This window comes from Taeniopygia guttata, chromosome 15, assembly GCF_048771995.1.
Source record: "Taeniopygia guttata chromosome 15, bTaeGut7.mat, whole genome shotgun sequence".
Lineage (NCBI taxonomy): Eukaryota > Metazoa > Chordata > Aves > Passeriformes > Estrildidae > Taeniopygia > Taeniopygia guttata.
In genome coordinates, this window is record NC_133040.1 from 11,518,813 (window position 1) to 11,538,758 (window position 19,946).

Genomic DNA, 19,946 nt, shown 5'->3' on the forward strand with positions numbered 1-19,946 from the left:
CTGTAACTCTCTCCCACCTTTACAAGATCCCATTCTCCTTTCCTCACCTCTCAGCAGCTCCTCCTTCTCCCTGCCTGGCACAGTAACAAGCCAACCTTTACACACTGAGACAGGGGAATGTCACAATTGTGCTGCTCCATCATGCTGCCAAACAGGGTTCCTCTCCTTGGCAGTACAAAAGCAGCCATCACCCAGCTCCCTGGAGTGCTATCCCCTTGATCTTTACTGTGAGTTTTTCAATCCGGTTGATGAAGGATCCAACATGAAGACGGATTTCTCCACATTCAGTCAGTTTCCACAAACTCACCCCTATGAGTGACAATTCTCATGTCATGGGTCCCACATAAGTCCCCTGAAGTACAAGGTGCAGAAGAAGTAAGGTTCAGGCCCATTTTGTGTCCATATAAAAGGACATAAGGCTCTGTAAGGAGCAAAGCTGGTCACATCCCAGCCAGGGGTGGAAAATCACAGTCCAGCACAGCACAGGGACAGGTGCTGCAGGCAAGGCAGGGAGTGTTGGAAGGACAATAGGAGGCAACTGCAAAGCAAAGCTGTGCTTCCTTCTGACAGGACACAACATATTCCTTCAGTGGCATTACAAATTGCTTAGAGGGGACATCACTTCCCCAGGGGACAAGTCCCCTGTGCCCAACCTGCCTCACATCTTCTCAGGCACCCTTGGATTCAACCTCATCTACCTTCCCCTCTAATTACGCTCCTGCCCAATGTCAGCCTCTGCCTCTTCTTACAGACAGAGCACATTCATCCCATCCAGGCTTCTGCAGGAGCCATGGAAGCACAGAAAGGCAGCAGAGTGCCCAGGAGAGCTGGAAGTGAGGATGCTGAGGGACAGAGCAGCAGGTCCCTCCCCATCCATCTCCTCATCACACTGCATTCCCCCCTGGCTGTCTGCCAGGTCCCACAGCTCCCAACATCACCGGCACACACAGCTCACGTCTGCACACGCCTCCCTCGGGCTCCGCTCACAGCAGGGATTGAGGACACTTCCCTAGATTTTGAAATAGTTCTATGCAAAATACTCCCAAGAATGACTTGCAGAGGAGCATTCTCCCAACATTTTCACTCTGTCCAGTGGATTGGATTGAAAGCCTTCAGGTTTGGAAAAACAAAAGGCTGCACAGCAATGCTGGCAGAACAGAGGGGGAAATAACCCAGTGCCTACAGCATTTTCCTGGACATGAGCACTGGACTCCTGTCTCCATGAGCACTGCATTCCCTGACAAGGTTTAAAGCCCATTTCTCTCCCTACATTCCCTACCTGCCAACTCACAGACGTTACTCCTCTCTGGTGACGCAAGAGTGGGAATTCATTTTCCTGTGAACAACGTTCTGGAGGCAATTTCCCCTCACCTACCCAGAGAATTAATGACCACTTGGGCACCTCATCAGCCCTGTAAAATCCTTCAGGAAAGCTAAATGAATGGAGCCTCAGCCTTGAGGCAAAGCAAACCCTAAGCTCTGCCAAGGATTGCATTTCTTCTCTGCTGTTATGGCTAATTCAGAGAAAAATGCTCCCTCTACAACAGCCTGTGGGGGAGTGTGTGACCTAAAACAGGAGGCAAAGCTCTTGGGATACAGATGTTCATCCTCAGCACAGCAGCACAAACTTACATGGCAATTAATGCCTCTCTGAGAATAAGCTCCTCTATTAAAGCTGCTGCTGGCAGCTTTTGATCCCAGAGAGACCTGGCCACAGCTCCTTTGAACTGCAGTGGGCAGGCAGGAGCTCTCTCCCGAGGAAATCAGGTATTGCACAGAGGGACAAGACACAGCACTGGGAGCAGCCTACCCAGCCTGGCACTGGGCTCTGCTAATCCCAATGAGAGGCTTCAGGAAGGAAATCAACCTGGAGAATGGCAATGAATTCACTGGGAACCAATTTCCTGACAGGAGACAATTGAGGTATTGAAATCACCCCTAGTTTTCAACAATTTCTGATAAAGATATTGCATGTTAATACAGAGCTGGTGTCACTGCAGTCTCAGTGTAACTGCTGTGACCCTGAGGTATAAACCCAGAGAGACTGAAAACATATTTCAGTCTGCTAAGCTAACAGTCTCAGATCCAAACTCATTTATTCCTTCTCTTCCTCTCAGCAATTTGTTGCTCTTGAAGCAAAACTTGACTATTGTTAAGTTTTAGTATCACCCCAAAGAAACATTCGGTGAAGTCAAAAAGACCATTTTGGATAAAGGAAAAAACACTTAATGTGCTGAGCAATGTACTGGAGGAAAATAAGATGATGCAGAACTGTGCAATCAGGCTAAAGGCTGACACCCTGTCTACCAAAAAAACTCCAGCCACTAATTTTGTAGTGAGAGTTCACACCATGCGATACATTTCTAAAATTCACACAAGAGGTTTGGATGGAGCTGGACACACACAGTGAACCCCCAAGCAACACTGCAAAGGTTACAGAATAAAGGAGTAGCAGGTACACACATTCATAAAAACACCCTCTTCACTTTTCCTTGTTAAAAGCCACCACAGGTAACTGCTTCCCCTTCCACACTGCTTATTGAAAAGTTATGCATCTCATGTAAAACAAATTTAAAGTTCAGAGGACAAAGAAACGTAGAAACGACAATTTGATGGTAGCAAATGAGGCTGTACCACTGTTTATTTCAATACCAATAAATAAAATAAAATCAAGAAGGTTAAGATTTTTTTTGAGAAAAAAAAACACACTCAAGATTTAAATTAAAAATTATATGAATTGCATATCCTGTGCAGCCATTCTCCCTTTTAATTTATTTATTTGAAATATTTTAAGGAGAAGAGGATGCTGACTAAACAGAAAAAGGCAAGGAGTGTGAGCTTGCTTTCAAAAGAAGTGTGTGCATTGGTAATTTAAGCCAACCATGTCCTGTGACTGCCAAGCCCTTCTCACAGAGCTTCTGCAGCCATTCTCCAGCCTCCATTTTACCACATTTTCCCCAAGCATTTATTCAAGTGGAACCCAAGCTAAAGTTAATCTCTCACCATCAGCAAGTTAGTATCCCTCAGACAAATTACCATTCTCCCTAGTAACACCTAAATGGTTTTTTTTTCTAACCCAGAAGAACAGCTGAAATGTCAGAACCTACCTTCTGCAAAAAATCTCTCTAGATGATTCTGAATGCAGAAGGGAGAAAAAACAGCATCGCTGAAAAAGGATGTCAGTGTTGGTCCACATGTGTCAACATCCTAGAAAAAGACAGAACACAGTTGCTGAACTGCCATGCCCATGGGAAATCAAGAACAAGAATAAAGCTGCATTATTTTTCCAGTTACACCATGCTAATGGCTCTTATGCAAACAACATAAAGCTACAACATTTTATAATTGCACATCAGAGTTTCTCTGCAGACATCCCTCCGGTATGTCAGAAATTCAATACGTGATGGTGGGCGGCAATGAGCACCTCAGGGATTTAAAGTGTGTTCCAAACCATGAGTCATCGTCATCTCTAACTCATGGAAATTAAGAAGCAAAAAAATGAGAGAAGAAAAAAACACATGCATTGCACTGACCACTCTCACGTGCTCCCTCTGTACACCACTTCTCCTCAAAGCATTTCCCTTGTAAACTTGGAGCTTGGTGACTTCCACGGAAGAGATACCACAGACAAACCCAGCACATCACAGATTCTTCCAGGGAGCCCCAGAGCCTGGGTGGGATCCCACGTTTGAGGGTGGAAACAGAGCTGGAGCTGCCCTTGTAATCCCACAAATCCTTCCACAACTGGAGGAGCACGGAGACAGCAGCTCCCACAGGGAACAAAGACAGGGCTGGAGAACCAGCAGCACCCAGGAGGGCAAACCCAGGTCAGGAAAGCCCAGGCACCATTTACACTCCTATTCCAGCCACCTGCTCTCCCCCAAGGCTGATTTTTGTCAGGAGGGCTGAGGGCAGAAGGAACATGTAACACTGCCTGCAGAGCAAGTTATAGCTTGCTCAACATTCCAAGCAGCCCCAGTGCCTTTCCAAGAGATTCCTTTGGGCAGTCTCATCTTTACCTCCAACCACTGCAAACTGGTTTTAATGCTGGGTTTTTTTTTTTTAAATATGGTTTTAATGCTGCTTTTAAAGCAGCTGGGTTGCACTTTAGGGCACACACATGTGCTCTCCACTCCCCTCTCTACTAATGATCTCCCCAAGTATATCCAGGTTCCTTTAGGTCTTCTTTAATGTCTTTTTTCTGTCCTCCAAGCAGCAGCCAGGGCTCTCACAGCACTGGTCTAACAGGGTGATGGAGCAGGGAACATTGTTGTTGCCACATGTTCACATTAAAACTGCCTCTATCTCACAGAACTGCCCATTAGCAGAAATATCCCTTTCCCCAGTTGTCCTTCCCCATTCCCCATTCTCCTTCCCAGCAGAGGGGCTGTGTTTTGCACTGGAACATGCAAATCTGGCTCCACAACCACACAACTAAAAGCACATCTCCTTGACTGGGACTTGGATCCAAGCCTCAATACCAGCACCTGCTACCAAAGTGTTACACAAAAAATAAATAAAACATCAATACACTCTGTTCCCTCCCCTAAAGAACCTGAAATGTTTGGGAAAAGCATCAATACCTTTAGCTGCAAACACTGCTTCAGTTAACATAAATTTATGTCTTGCCAACAGCTTAAAAAAAACCCAGTAACTGATCTTCACTCTTGTAACTTCTTGCACAGCAATTTAAAAAATATAATAGTGCTTGCACAGGTCAGATTCATCCTGGAGGAAGAGCCAATGCGAGTAACGTTTCAGGACCATTAATTTCAGAAATCTCACCAGGAGCAAGCAGCCAGACAGCTTAAAAATATATTTAGTCCACAAACGCTTATTAACGTCATTTGCTGATTCACAGCTGAGCCAGGCACATAGAGCCCAAATGGCACTTCTGCTTTCCCAGGCTGGGTGGTAATAATAATAATAATAATAATAATAATAATAATAATAATAATAATAATAATAATAATATTGAAAGTGTTTGGCATCAAGTTGCTTAACCTATCTCAAAACTTTCTATGATGCACATTTTAGATTGGATCTGTCAGAATTGGAAACCACAGGTCCAGTATGTGTCCCTGTGGTTCAGGATCTGATCAGAATTTATTTGAAAGCTGAATCTTAAGTTTTCTTTTCTTTCATTGACTATTGATATTGCTGCCAACATTAATACAGTCAAGACCAGAAGATAAATAAAATAAATTCTTCAGGCTCACAACAAAATGAACACTGAAAATCACCACTACTTTTAAAATTACATCCTCTTTATAACTGAAGAAAAAATATTTGATTATTTGATACCTGTGCCAGTACGTTGTGTGTGTATTTTGGGGCAGAATTAACCCACTAAATTCTTAATGAATGCTTTAAGTAAAAATTCTTTCCATAAAAGGAAATGTAAAGTGTTTCTTCCCCTACTGTTATATACAATACGATGATGCAAAGCCCAAAGGACTTTCCCTCTAAAGCAACTATTCAAATTTGTATGATGGAAATATATTTAAATACAACATTTTAATCTTGCTTTGCCTTTGAATTTTAAATGCCTTTTAATGAAAGCAAGTATTTCATCAGTCCTTTTAGCCATTCCATCCTTATGATTTGCAAGTAAACAAGAATCCTCACATTACCTTTCTTTTTTAAAAGGATTCAGTATAGCTAGGTAGTTTTTAACTCAATACACATCCAGCCTGATTGAGCCTTACCAATTTTTATGGGTTATACAATAATTCATTCCTCAAGCACACTGGGATTTGTCCATATCCATTCTCTCCCCATCTTCCACAAGCAAGACAAGTCTCTCTAGGTGCTGGATATGCCAGACACCATCCTCCCAAAAGGACCATCCACTACAACCTGCACTTTGGCAAATAAATTGTAAAAAATTGAGTCGGTTGGGTTTTTTCCCCTGTGCTGTAGATTAGGGAAGGAAGACAAAAGTTCTTCTTTTCAGTGACAGAAAGTCTGTAGCAATTGTTCCAAAGAGAAAAACTGATTTCTCTGCACGCTTGTTAATGGTACTGCAATCAAAAGTGATTAAAAGCAAAAACATTTCTGTACAAGAGAAAGTGAAAGTATTGCCTCTGGGAAAACAGAAACACTGGCCTTTTCTCTGCAGCAAACACTAAAAGTAATAGATAATTAATGTAGCCTAGGACATTATGACATTTATGAAACTTGTTTTCTGGAATGATCATAAACAATTCACCTTGACTGTATTCCCAAGTCATCACTTTTTAAAGTCACTGCAGTTTGCAGAGGCCTCGCTGATGCTATTCTTAATTTACTTATTTTTAGGTGTGAGAACAGATTACCAAGACAAAATTTAAACTTAAAAATTGTCAGGTTTTCATCCTCTTCTATAATCATTAACCCTGTCTGCATTTCAGAAACATTCTGTGCTAAATGGAAATCAATTACACAGTTAAAACTGCTTCTGCTTTAAAATTAAACTTCTGAAGTGTGGGAGGATTCAGCATTGTTAAACAAGGGGCACATTTGTCCAAACCACCAGGAAAAAGCAACGCAACAAAAACACAGAAATGTGAGTTAATACAAGAGCTCCCAAAAGGCTGCAACAACATTTTTATAATGGGTGATTTGCAAAAAGGAACATTACAAACTCCCTCCCTTCCTTGAAAGGCTTTCAGGGAAGCATCTGGGCACTGGAGAAGTCCAGAACGGAATCAAAGACCACCTCTGGTTCTGGAGCAGCACCCGAGGCACAGGAAAACAGACCACAGCTATTCATAGACAGATTCACATGTAAATATCTTTTGCCAAGAGGCAGAGGTGCCACACGGCTCGTTTTTAGCACCAATGTTGAAAACACCACATTGCACTAACAGAACTGGCATTTACCTTTCCATGGAAGATGATTAATTAATTATAAAATGCTTTCTGCTGGCTTCTGAAGGCTTCTCTGCTGAACTGATGTGCTGCACTTCACTTTTCAGTCCTTCCAGGAGGCACCATCGCTGCCACCACTAAATCACTTTCTACTGGTGGGATGGGCAGAGCTCCCTCCTCACCATTACCTGCACAAACACACCTGGTGACAACCCCAAACCACAACTCACCGGCCTCAGGACCAGAGCCCTGCCAAGCACAGGCAATAAAAAGGCTTCTGCAAAGTCAGAGGCACTGACAGCACCGCCTTGCAGGGAGAAATGAACCAGCACAACTGTTCCTCATGATCACCACAGCTGCTCTAGCTCAGCCTCCTGATCTTGCCCAATCTGCATTAATAAATTCTAAGTCCTACCGAGTGTCAGCTGTGGTCAAACATCACATGCCCATGGTTTGGGAGCATCAGTTTCAGACCACAGAGAGTCTCCAGAGTCTTTTATCCTCAGAAAAGGTGGATTCTGTTCTCCTACCAGCCACCTGAAAGCACTAAGGGGATACAAGTGAGCAACTAAAAACCAACAAACCACAAGGAAATAAATTCAAAATCCTGAAGAACTCTAATCGGAGGAACAGGCTTCAGGACGTGCCAGGAAATTAATCAACATGCAAGAGAAATGCAGCAGTTAACTGGAAAATACAAGCAGCTTGGAAAGGCACCGAGACCATTTTTCCCTCTCTGATGTTTGTAGCATCTGGACCCTCCAAGTGCCCTGGGGTTACATTCCCAAAGGAGCACAAGGTCTGGCTGCACTGTAAGCAGCCAGACCCAAGGGAAAGGGAGGAAAAACAAACAGCAAAATGCTTCCAGAAGCTGCCTGGGCTCTGGACCCTGCTGTAGCTATAATGAGCTTTTCATTTGCCAAGAGCCCTCTCCCTCTTTCCTTACAAGTCATTAAGCCTTTCCTAAAGGTCTTTATTCCCTTATATGAAATGGGAAATGTTACAACCCATTGCTCTGATCAACTGCAAGAAAAAAAAATAAAAAACTCAAACCCTACACTGTATATGCATACTTATAAGATTTTTAGGAACCTCACACCAGTCTATGTAAAACAGTAAGAATCACATTTAATATCACACAAAGGTGGCAACCTGCTCCCCACACACATCACCTTCCCAAACCAGCTTTCAACAGAGTCCATTTAGTGTCAAGCTTCAGACTCCCCTATGAGAGCAGTAAAACCAATAGGATTTTTTTTTTTTTTTAAAGGAGAAGGAAGAAAAAAAAGGAAAAAGCTTCTGGGCGGGTTCAGCACCTGTGTGTGCCAAAGTAACTTCGTGTTTTATTCATGAGAATGCCATCACCCCGTGAAGGTTTCTAAGTGACTCAGCCAGACAGGGTCTCTACAACCAGCTTTGAGGAGGATCTTTTTTGAAAAAAAAAAAAAAAATTCAGCTGTTTTATTATTTTCCAGTCATTTCTAGCCAGGAATACTTCAAGCAGAGAACTCTGTGTCAGCTTCCACCTTGCCCCTTCCCATATAACTGTAGCAATTAGCGCAGAAAAATTAGTCAATTATGCAGTATTTCACCTTAAATAAAGCAGCTCAAGAAATAAAACACCATTTAATTGGTAGCTGACAGCCAGGGAAGAAACACAGTGGCTCAGCACCGTGCTTCAAGAGCATCTGAAATCCATTCCTAGCCCTTGATGGAAGCCTGTCCTTGTCAATGAAATCCACAATCAATAATAATGCTCAGCACTGTGCTTTCATCCTCTGTTTTATCAGAGCTCATCTGCTGATCAATGAGGAGTCCCACAGAATAACACTCTGAATTTCAATGTCAACACAGCAGTACTGTGGTAATGATCGAAAATATTTACATATTGCCTCATTGATCGTGGGGTGTTCTCTTCCAACCATCTGGCTACTGGGCACTCATCTTTTTTATTATTTTATTTTATTTTTTAGGCCTTTACAACTATTTCAAGCAGGTTATCTTGACAGTTAACTTCCAGCATTCCACCTGAATCAGGTTTTCCTGTTATTTTTAACCCAGAACATCAGCAACACCATAAATCAATTTCATCCCATCTCAAAGAACAGGAAAATAATTTCCTAAGCAAGGACAACCCCCCAAAACCCCAGCAAACACCTGCTCCATGATGTGCCAATTCAGCTACAAGGTCTCGTTTTTAATGTGACTCAAGGGTGTCACCATCTCAACAACAGATGAGTCAAATGGAAATATGTCCCTGACTCTGCTCCCGCTGCAGCCTCGAAGAAAGAAAGGCTGCCAGGGTTGTTTTTCCCACCTCCAGATGGAATATCCCTTGATCCCTGCAGTGCAAAGCCCTGGGCACGCAGCACAGGCCTGGGGTGATGCTCCCTGAGGAGCTGCTCAGGTTTTCTGAGCCCAGTGGTTCAGAGCAGGGGCTGTCACAGGCTGCAGGAATAAAAACCAGCACCAGCCCATCTCCCCTTCCCCTCTCCCACCTGAGCCTGTGCACCCTGAGACCCCCAGTCCATCCCGTCCCACTGTCTCCCATGGTGATGGATTTGCTACATCCTCCTCCCCTCTGCTGGTCCAGAGACCCACCTGGAGTCAGAAACTGTGGGGAGAAACTGGGATTCAGCCTCAAAAAAACCAAATAAAAGCAAAAAGCACCTCCCTGCAAGGTGCTCTGAGCACCAAGGTGCTGCACTCCCCAGCACAGCACAACCAGTTTCCACTCAACTCTCATCTCACTGAGCCCAGGTTTCCCTGTAAAAATGAAATTTTAAAAAGCTTGGAAAAGCTTATCCATGTGCATTCTCCTAGGAAGCTTATGAGCAAGTTAAAATAAAATATGCAGGAAAGACTAACATCTACAAGATCTACAAGGCTGCTGCAAGAAACCTCAGCAGGGAACTTGCTGAGAATATTAAAAAGGTGGTTCTCAAACAGTTGTCAAACTGATTTCAAGGAGGTTTTTAGTGGCTCCAAATCTGTTTATAATCAGAAGCTGACACTCATGGCTGCTGCTACCATAAACTTGATTTAGGAAAAATGGGAGGTCTGAAAGCCGAATTATACTCAGTCTTTAAACCAGGAATTAAAATCCTCACTCTACATGGTTTAGCCGATGATTTTGGTAACAACATTCAAAACACAGCATCACCTCTTTTTTTTTTTTTTTCAGTTCTACTTTGATAACAAGGAATACAACACAAGTTCTATCACCAAAATGACATTCAGACAACAAAAGACAGAGCAGGGAGGGGGAAAGTACTCTGACATATCTGCCTTTGATAATACAGATGCTCCATTAGACAGTGAAATAAATCTCCCCTTTATGTCAAACTCCTCTTGCTGCTGGGGCACCTGTAAAAAGGAACAGGTAGGACAGAAACTCTTTCCATCCTCCCTGCCCAGATGTTTGGCAGACATGATGCAGAAGATTTGACCTAAAGATACCCAAAGCAAGTCAAACCATCTGTCCCTGCTTGAACAAAAGGATAAATGAAAACTGGGAAGCCAGAGCAACACTCAGAAGTTTCATCCTTCAAGTAGGCTTGTCCAAATGTGCTCCTTTTTTTCTCACAGTGGCAGTGTGCTAGATGAAGGTGCCCTTCTGAAAAACTTATTTATAAGTATTAAATGTAAGCAAAAGAGAGCAATTTTAAAACAATTTAAAAATTGTTCTAGTCTCATTAGAAACAGTTGTGCCCAGGCTAAACACATTTCTGAGGATATCTGAAGGAAGATGTTTACTGTTTGTTGAAGTTAACACAAGGAAAAATGTATCACAAGCCAGAGACAGGTTAGACAAACAAAGAGTCCCATGAGTTTGGAGAAATGAGCCTTAAAAACAAGAGAGCTAGAACAAAACAGGCTATGTGTTCTCCATCAGTTCACTTTGGTGGATCAGAAGCCTAAAAGCTCCATGTCAAGCCTGCTCAAGAAAGTAACAGGGAAACAAGGAAAGCAAAACAAAACCAGAGACAGAAATCTCAGGAATTTTAGTGTCTCTTCTGCTGAATTGTGCCTCCAACATTTCCTATGAGGGATCCTCCACCTTTGCTTGTGAAGAGCACAGAGAATGTTATTGAGGAGATGGGATGGCAGAGAAAAATCAAGCGAGAGGCCTTCCTCCCCCTCCTGCTTTTTTCCACCAAATATCTCCAATTATTTACATCTCGTGTCCCAGACTCCCCCTCCAGTTTCACAGCTTGCAGTTTACTCTGCATTCTGGTGGAGACAACACATGTCTAGCTTTAGCATGTTTCGGCAGTTCTGAACGTGAGGCCGGGTCACAGAGCCCACAGAGGGAAGGATTTCCAGATGCAGAGATGGGCTAGAAAATAAGAGGCAGAAACACGAGGCTCCATCTCGCCACCACCCTGGAGAATCAACCTGCTCTGTGGAGGAGACAACTTAAACAGCTTGGCAACGCCTACAGCTGGTGCTCAACCCCAGATCCAGTGAAAAGATGTAAATATTTAGATTTCAATTTTATCTCATATGATAAATATAAAATCTCTATTTCCTTCTTTTTTTTTTTAAAAAAAAAGGTAACATTCAAATAGGTAAGCCACCCACGTAGAGAAAGTGATTCTACCATGTTTGTACCTTTAGAAGGTTATTTCAGTTATGGTATTGATCTTGAAACAAATTACAAGTGAAATTATTCCCAATGAATTGTCCTCTGATGTATACAAAACATAATTACACCACGTTTATATACAAATGCATATGTGAAATTGTTTTGCTCTTCCTTCCAAACATGTAGTAGCTGATGGCAGCCCATTATTTTTTTTACCTCTTCAGAAATGCCCACAACCCTCCAGGTTGTTTTATGGACAACTCTGACTCCAATCCAAATCATCTGAAAAGAGACACAAAATGATCCAAACCCAACTCCTTATGAACACCTGTACAAAACACAGCTGAAGCTAAACTGCTGGCTGTACCAGAAAAACCTGAAATCCTCCCATAACCTTCTAAAGTACATCATGGAATTAAGGCCCCTCTACACATCCAGAGTTAAGTCATGTAAATACCAAACTTCTTTGGAGCCCGAGATAAGGCGGCCTCGCCCCTGTGGTGCCCAGATACCTCAGCGAGCTGATGTGATTACACACTCTCACCCTCCAAATTGGTTATCACACCATTAAAATGCCTTCCCAGGTCACTGCTCTGAGGGTTAAGCCTGAATTAGTATCCCGAAGCTCCCTGATCGTTATGTAAGTGCCAGCAATCCAAACAAATCAGAGTTAGCTTCCCTGGCCGCTACAGGAATCCCTATCCAATGCTGAATTACAAATCGTTCAGCAGTTCATTCACTATTTTCTTCACCAAGTCCTCACCAACTGCATTACCAGCTCACAGCAAACCACCTCTGTTCCACTACTGGATTTTCTGGATCTCAGTTTCTTCCCCCCACCATGATGAGACCACAGAAACTGGTGGAAAACCCCTGAGTAGAAATCCCAGTATCTGGTCTACAACTGGAGACTGAAATGTTTAAAGCAAGCCATGAGGGGCAAATCACTTTTCCTCATCACATCAAGGGACCCCTCCAATTCACCTAATCCCCCGTTTTCCTGCCAAGGAGAGTTTTAGGGTTTGTGCCCACATCTCAGCACTCACCAGTCTCAGCTGTCCAAACACACAAAGCCAGGACTGCAAAAGCTGTGCAGGGTCCTCGCTATCCAAGGTACTCAGTACTCAAGCTTGGGTTATTTTTGCAGGAAAACAACTTGAGGTCCACAGGGGTGCAGACTTCTGGATGTTGTAGGTCTTCAAATCTGTCTGAGCAATATTTTCTGGAGGCTGTTTAAAGCCAGGAAAAAAAAAAATCCGATTTGGAGTTCTCAGCCACTACGTAGGTCAGAGAAGCCAAAATCAGCCCGTGCTGCTGTTGGGAGACCGAGACTCTGCCGTGGGTGCCCCTGCTCCTATCAGCACTCCTTCCTCAGCCAGGTGTGTGCTGTGTCCCTGCCCTCAGTGGCACCCTGGGCACACTCAGGGCGCTGGCATGTGCGTCCCTGCCCGGCGCCAGGGCTGAGGCTGCCGGGACAATGATCCCGGGACAATAATCCCGGGATAATGACCCCAGGACAATGACCCTGGCACTGCCAGGCCCCCACCCTGCACTGACCCAGCCACCAAACCCAAGGGTGCTGCTCATCCTCTCACCAGCCCTGGCACAGGGACAACCAGAGGGAGAAAGGCACTGCTTTCCCTCCAGGATGGCCTCTCCCTGCAAAGCCAGCACCTCCTCAGGTGCAGCCAAGCTCCCCAGGGCAGTTTTAGCCCTCTGCCAACTGGACTTCTTCCCTGCACCCAGATCTGCCCAAGAACTCCACTTGCCTAAGCAACCTCTTAATTCTTCTCTCCTCTGAAGCCTGACCCTGTGTCACACGCTCAGGAAGAGCTGCAGGAAGGGGAAGCAGCTCTGTCTCCAGATCCTGCCATCCCTCCGGAGGTCCCCTGCACCTCCCCCTCCCTCCTTCAAAATGAAAGATACCTTTTTCCAACTGGTTTCTAAATACTCCAGTGGGATTTACTGAAGCTTTTTGCTGTTAGCATCTAAGAAATATTAGTTCAGTTAAAAGGAGAAATTGAAACCACCATCCAGTCACACCAGCAAACCCTCTTTCCTATGGAAAATGCACAAGCCTGACTTCAGGAGCTCTATTGACTTGGCATCATGCTGATTAGAATTCTCTGTAGTGACAGGATCTGGGCCAGCACCAGGCTAGATTGTTTTCTTCTTACACTAAGAACATCCAAATATCATCCGTTACTTTGTTAATTTAAATTTTCCTAGGACTCTTGGCATGGACACCACAATTAGAGAAGCCACATTCCCTTTCAGTTCGTGGGTGAGCTCAGACAGACTCTGCCCCAGTACAATCTTGTGGCACTTGGATTTCCTCCAACACCCAGGAAATAAAGTTATAAATAAAAAGTGGTTTCTTTACTCTCTCCTCTCTCCCCCATTAATTATTCCATTTCCATTCACACTGAAAACTACAGAACATTTTTGTTTATAAGATGCTTTTGGGCTCAAAATTAAATTTAGGCATATTTTACCAATTTGGGGAGATAAACAGAAATATTAATTGCATCACACCCTACGTCAGCCAGTTTTAAAATTAAATGAGAAGGCATCTTCACCATTTAGAGAAATCGGCTGTTAAGAAAACCATGGGCTGCTTTTTCCTTCTAAGAAAATAGAAATAAAGCAAAGCAACACATGGATGCCTGTTTCTAGCCTCTCCTCTTATTTAAGTCTCTAACAAGAGGAAGCCTAAAAGAAAAACACCTTAAAAGAAGAAATGTTTCTCGAGGGATCCTGCTTGTCCTGGAACAGGACATTATGGTGAATATGCATGAAAGGCATGAGTCAAACTGTACTCAGGAGCAAGCATCAGCTTTCACTTGCCATTTTCCAAAGCCTTCCACTCAGGCTGCCAAGACAGCAACTGAATGACAAGAGTTTTATTTGAATGCAGAGCGAAGATAAATGCTCCTTAGGACTAACTGGGGGAACCTTCTTTAAATTAGCTCACTTGAAGGATGTGCTGCTTCTCTCTTTGGCCAGCTCACAGAAGCAGTAACAAAAAAGAGAGTAATTAATTAAATTCAAAACCTTTTAGCCCTATTGTCAGTTTTAAGTTTTGATAATTTCTATTAGGGGGGAAAAAAAAATCAGGACAAGGTCTTTCCAAACTGGTTGCTGTCAAGTAAAATGAGAAGTTAGATAAAACTCCCACTTGCCAGATGGTAAATCACAATAAATGCTCAGGCTGTTAGATGCACAACAAGCGACAAAGCATTGACACACACCATCAGCAGCAAACCCAAAATAGAAAAGATATTTTAATAAGAAGTTGTCATTTGGGGAAAAGATCCTCGTGAAGCTCATCAGAATCAAAAGTCATACACTGAGGGCTTCTTATTTTCTTTATCACCTCACATAAGCCTGAGAACAGCCAACAATTTCAGGTGACTTACATTAGGCTCCGGGCTATAGTCAGCAACAGCCTTGGAGTTCACTATTTAGGCACCACTTCTGACCCTTTCTGCCAAGTTCTAAAAAGAATTTTGCTAAAACATACCAGGGAATTGTTTACTCAAACCATTATTGTTTCCCGAACACACATGCAAGAAAAAGTTTTATTAAGAAGATAAAGAGCTGCTACTGTACACGGTTTAGATGGCAACAAAAGCATCTAAGGGCCATAAAGGGAATAGTAAGGGAATTAAAAAGCATTTTTATGCATGAAGATGGCTAACATCTGTACGTTCATTAAAGTGGTATCAACTATGCTTTTAATTAAAAGTTAGTGACAGAAACTTAAATATGATTAATGAAGCCCAGCAGCCTACCAGAAGTCTGCTCCATCAAAAGCAGCACGAGCTGCGTTCCCAGCCCCGGCTGCTCATTTCTTCCCCTCTCAGAGATAGATGCTACCACAACCAGAACACACTGCAAGGACCACAAAGCAGAAATCCTGATACAAACAACAAGCCACGACAAGGCTGCAACAATGCTTTCATGCCTGGCCATTCTTTATTCTGTATATCCCGAGGAGACGTTTCAATTACCGAGCAGCCCGCGGCCACAACAAGGAGCTGGTTACCTGTCATAATAACCAGGCACTCAGAAATCCATCGGAGGCACGAGCTCTGCCACAGGAAAAGAGGGAAAAGGGCTGCCCTACAAGCAGCAGTCTCCTGTTCAACAGTGGGTGGGGGGAAAACCCCTCACCCAGAAGCCAGTGCTGAACTCTGTAAGGCAGTCAGTCGTCTTGTGTTACCCGGAGCACAACGCAGTCATGACAAAAATAAACCCGGCGATAAAAATACAGCACGAGCAAAAAGATGTGGGCATGGAACAGGAATCGGTGCCATCGGGGGAGAAGGAGTCCTACAGCCACTGATATTTTCACATGCACTCAAACATCCGCCTATTCAAGTCCTGATGTCCACAAAGACAGATCTATTGTCACTTTCCTGTTCAGAGCTGAGCACTCACAGATTCTGTCTTCAAAGACTGAAGACGCTTCCTGACATCAAATTTCCACTTAGCAGCTTCCAGACACACAGAGCACGAAGAAGATGGAAGCTCTCACTTTAGAGCAGGTACCAACACATGAAGAAACTTTTTTTTTTTTTTTTTTTTTTTTTTTTTTTTTTTTTTGCTTAAATACACAGTTTAAATAAACTTCACCTCAGTCGTGGCATTTAAAAGTGAAATATGACAGGACTGGCCTGTGTAGCTGACTGAGCAGGGCGCTCCTCTGAGGGGCTCCCTGAATGACGCTCCCAGCTCCAGGCTGAGCACCTCAGTGTGCTCTGTGCTTCTGCTTCTTCCGTGGAGCAGGAGAGGCTGGGGAGGACGTGAAGGAAGGGAGTTAATCCTCCCACAGCTGGGCAAAAAGCTGGAGCTGTTCACGCTGTAGCCATGGAGCAGCTTCACGCTCCAGGATGGAGCCCGGGGTTGTTCGGGAACACAAGGCAGGACCCCTTCTGTCAAGGGGTGGGGAGGCCAGGAGAAATGACTGCCGGGCCCAGCAAAAAGAATCCCCTATTACAGCCCATCATCCAGCTAAGGAATGGGCATTCCGCTCTTCCCCAAGGGAAGAATCTCTTCCTCCCACTTCCACAAGGAAAAGCACCGCCTGAGGAGCACGGCCAGCAGTGCCCTAACACAGGGGGGCCTGGAGCCCCGAAATCTCACGGGGCTGTCCCTCAGCTGTAATCATCACCGGAATTTATCCTTTTTATTCTCTGAGGCTGCTGCGGGTCTCGCCCTCTTCTCCCACAGGGATGGGAGGCACCCCGGCAGCCCCTTCACACCCTCCCCACGGCCAGGCCCCGTCCGAGGGGCTCCTAGGCCACCGCACGGCAAAACCTGCACCGGGGGCCCCTGCCAGAGCCGAATTCGGTGAAATTCAAGGCTCGGAGATGCGGTACCGGAGGAAGGGGGCCAGGACGGAGCTGTCCCCGGGGGCTGGCCCCGGCCCGAGCCATCACCGCCCCGAACGCTCCGGGTGCTCGGTCCGTCCCCGGTGCCCCCGCGGGCACGGAGCGGTGTCTGCCGCCCGCGACCTGCGGGCACAGGGGGAGCCGGGCACCGGCTGTGCCACACGCCGCACCTCGGCAGCGCGGGGCTGCGGTCCCGCGTCCCCGGCGTGCGGTGCCGGGCGCTGCCATGGCCGCGGGGGCCTCCCGGTCACCGACTGCTCCATCGGGAAACTTTTACCGCCGCATCCCGGGGGAGGACGGACAGCCCGGCCCCGCTCAGGCCGCGGCACCCTCCAGGTGCCGGCCGGGATCCGCCGCGGCCCGCGGGGGCCGTTCCGCGGTCCCGGGAGGGGCCCCCGTGCTGCACCGGCCCCTCCGCGGAGCCGCAGCCGCCCCGCGGGCCCGGCCAGCCCAGCTCAGCTCCCCTCGGTCCCGCCGCGGTTCCCGCCCCCGCCGAGGCACAGCCGGGCCGGCCCGGGGGCCGCCAGGTGTTGGTGCCCGCCCCGCCGCCCCCCGCCCGCCCTCAGCGCCCCCCGGCACGCACCGGCTGCTCCCGGCGCGGCGGCCGCGGCTCCCGCTGCTGCTGCTGCCGATGCCGCCGCGGCTCGGCGGCTGCCGTTGCCTACGGGTCGCTGCCTGCCGGCATGCCCGCGCACCGCTGGCATAATCCCCGGCGCGGGCGGGCCGGGCGCGGGCAGCTCCTCGCCCGCCGGCGCTGCCGCGGCGCGGGGACGGCGGAGGCGGGGGGGAGGCGAGGCGGGCAGGCCGCCGCGGCTGCGGGGGAGGAGGGAGCGGGGAAGACGAAGAGCCCCGCGCCGGCACTGCCCCTGCCCTGCCGTGGCACGGCGGGCCGCGCGGATTTATCCGCCCGCCGAGCGAGCCGAGCCCCGCGCACCGGCAGCACCGGGAGCCGCCACTTCCTTCCCCGCGCCGCTCCGCGCTCCCTCAGCCCAGAGGGCGGGGCGAGGGCGCCGCCTAGCGGCCGCGGTGAGGCGCGCGGGGCAGCGGGACCGCCCCGCCGTGAGGGGAAGAAAGAGCGGGGAAAGAACGGGGAAAGAAAGAAAGAACGGGGAAAGAACGGGTGGTGCGGGGATCCCCGGGCTCGTATCGCCTTCCTCCGCTCGCCGCCCCGCGCCGGGCTCGCTCGCTGCCGGTAGCGGTGGCCGCAGCGAGGGTAACGGGCCTTACCGAGCCCCAGCCCGCGCTGTGCCCTCACCTGCCCTCAGGGCAGCGCGGGGGACTCCTCGATCTTTACTCTCGGCAAAGCTTACTGGGCAAAAATAAAAATCTCCAAAAGTTCAGCGATTGTTTTATGAGGAAACCTCAGGAAAAGACCCTGCGATGAAATTTACCGTGGCCTTTTAAAGCTTTGTTAATTTCCTGCGGTTGTTTTTCATTCAGGATGCATCATCCCAGCCCTTTTTCCCTCTCTGCAAAGTACTCGCAGTTTGTTTTGCAACTGCTTCCTGCATTTCCACACTAAGTTGTCATCCACGTTTCAGCTTTGTGCAAGGCAGATTATGCCTAAACCTATCAAAGACACAACTTTTAAAATTTGCTTTCTAGAGATGTGAACAGAAATTTTATTTTCCAAAGTTTAAATCTCAGAGCTGGAGGAGCTGAAATGTTTATTGTCATAGAGAAAACTATGCATGGGAGTGTCTTGCAAGGGCAAACTGAGGCAGATGAGAGCCTGAGGCTCCAGGCTTTCCTTGTAGATCTGGAAAGGTGATAAATGCCAACATAGCTGGGAGGTGTCAGGTGAGAACACAAGAGGAAGATGACTGAAGTCCTCCACAGAGGAAGCAAAAGCCTCTCTGGTTATCTAGAAATCCTTATGCGTCCTCAAAGAGAGAACAAGGCAATTTTCTCACGTTGAAAGGCGATTATAAGCAAAAGGACAATGTCCAGCAAAGGGCAGGGCCAGCACACAGTGAACGCTCCCTGTGTCCCAGTTTTTGGCGCTTCAGGTCTGATTTTCAGGAGCACTGAGCATTCAGGCCTCCCACCGATTTAATCTGGAACTGCAGAGCCTCTGCCCCTCTGATGAATCAGGCCAAAGGCACCACACTGAACAGGTCACACAGATATTTGAGAAGGTTGGCCTAGAAGTTTACTAAAAGCAATACTTTTTTCCCCCTTCAATGTTATAATAGAACAGAAATAGCCTAAAGAGCTCCAACAGATGGAGGAGAACTTTTGATTAAAAAATAAATTCTGACTCACAATTCAGTTTTCTGGATGTAATAAAAAAGAGTCCATGAATATGAATAGTGCTGGAGAGAATGAAGTGGAGATGAAGGGAGGTTACAAGGAGAGGCAGTGAAAGAGCTGAGCTGATTTACCTACTTGCCTCTAATGTCTGTCAGGAAAATTCTTTGGTTTTGCTGTAGCACTGATGAAAGAAAACAAGACCATTACTGGACTCATGAATTTTTCCTGTGATGGATTCCTTGGAAAAATCCTGCTGGCTGACTGATATTTCTGAAGAATGCTTTAAAATTGCACCTGTTAATAACAAAATAGTGGGAAAACTGCAGCTGAATAGAGCTAAGCAGGGAAGTAAAGATGCTTCCCCCCCTCCCCTTCTCCATGTCTTCCAAGTAAAAATTACCAGTGAGAACATGGAATGCCAGCAGAATTGTACATCTCTTTGTGGAGACTGGAAATACATTGGAGCAAGTCCTCTCCAAGCATTCAGACCCAATTTCTGCATTTTAGAGTAAAGGAGAAAACAAGAAACTCCCATCCTTGACTTCTCCCCAGCTCTGATCTTGCACTGGAAGTACCCACAGGGTAGAAGGGGTTGCAAAAACTACAGACCTTCTGAAAAGAACATGCATGGGTTGGACAATTCTTCATCAAATATCTTGAACCACAGCACTCTAATTTTAGAATCAGACCTTCTCAAGCTTCCTTTATGACAGCTATTCTGGCCCTGTAATCACATCATTGGTGGCTAAACATCTTGAACAAGGACAGAATTTGAAACACACAATATGATTAAAACCTACATTATCACTGATGTAATATCCCAGAGCTTATTACTGTACTTGGGCAGGAGGAAAGAA

At 46.2% G+C, this 19,946-nt stretch overlaps 1 protein-coding gene across 11 annotated transcripts in view; it reads right to left on the bottom strand.

Moving 5' to 3' along the window:
- Window positions 1–17,819, bottom strand: part of PITPNM2 (phosphatidylinositol transfer protein membrane associated 2) — a 123,472-nt gene extending 105,653 nt beyond the window's left edge. For 3 of the 11 annotated variants that reach the window (XM_012577986.5, XM_012577984.5, XM_030285941.4), the window contains exons 1-2: window positions 17,420–17,818; window positions 3,108–3,207 (exon numbers count right to left, since the gene is read on the bottom strand). The gene's annotated coding sequence lies outside the window, so the exon portion shown is untranslated. Of the gene's footprint in view, window positions 1–3,107; window positions 3,208–12,486; window positions 12,670–15,488; window positions 15,977–17,419 lie in introns of those variants that run through there. The other 8 variants (XM_030285940.4, XM_030285937.4, XM_072935976.1 and 5 more) reach the window with 7 other exon arrangements.
- Window positions 17,820–19,946: the final 2,127 nt, after the last annotated feature.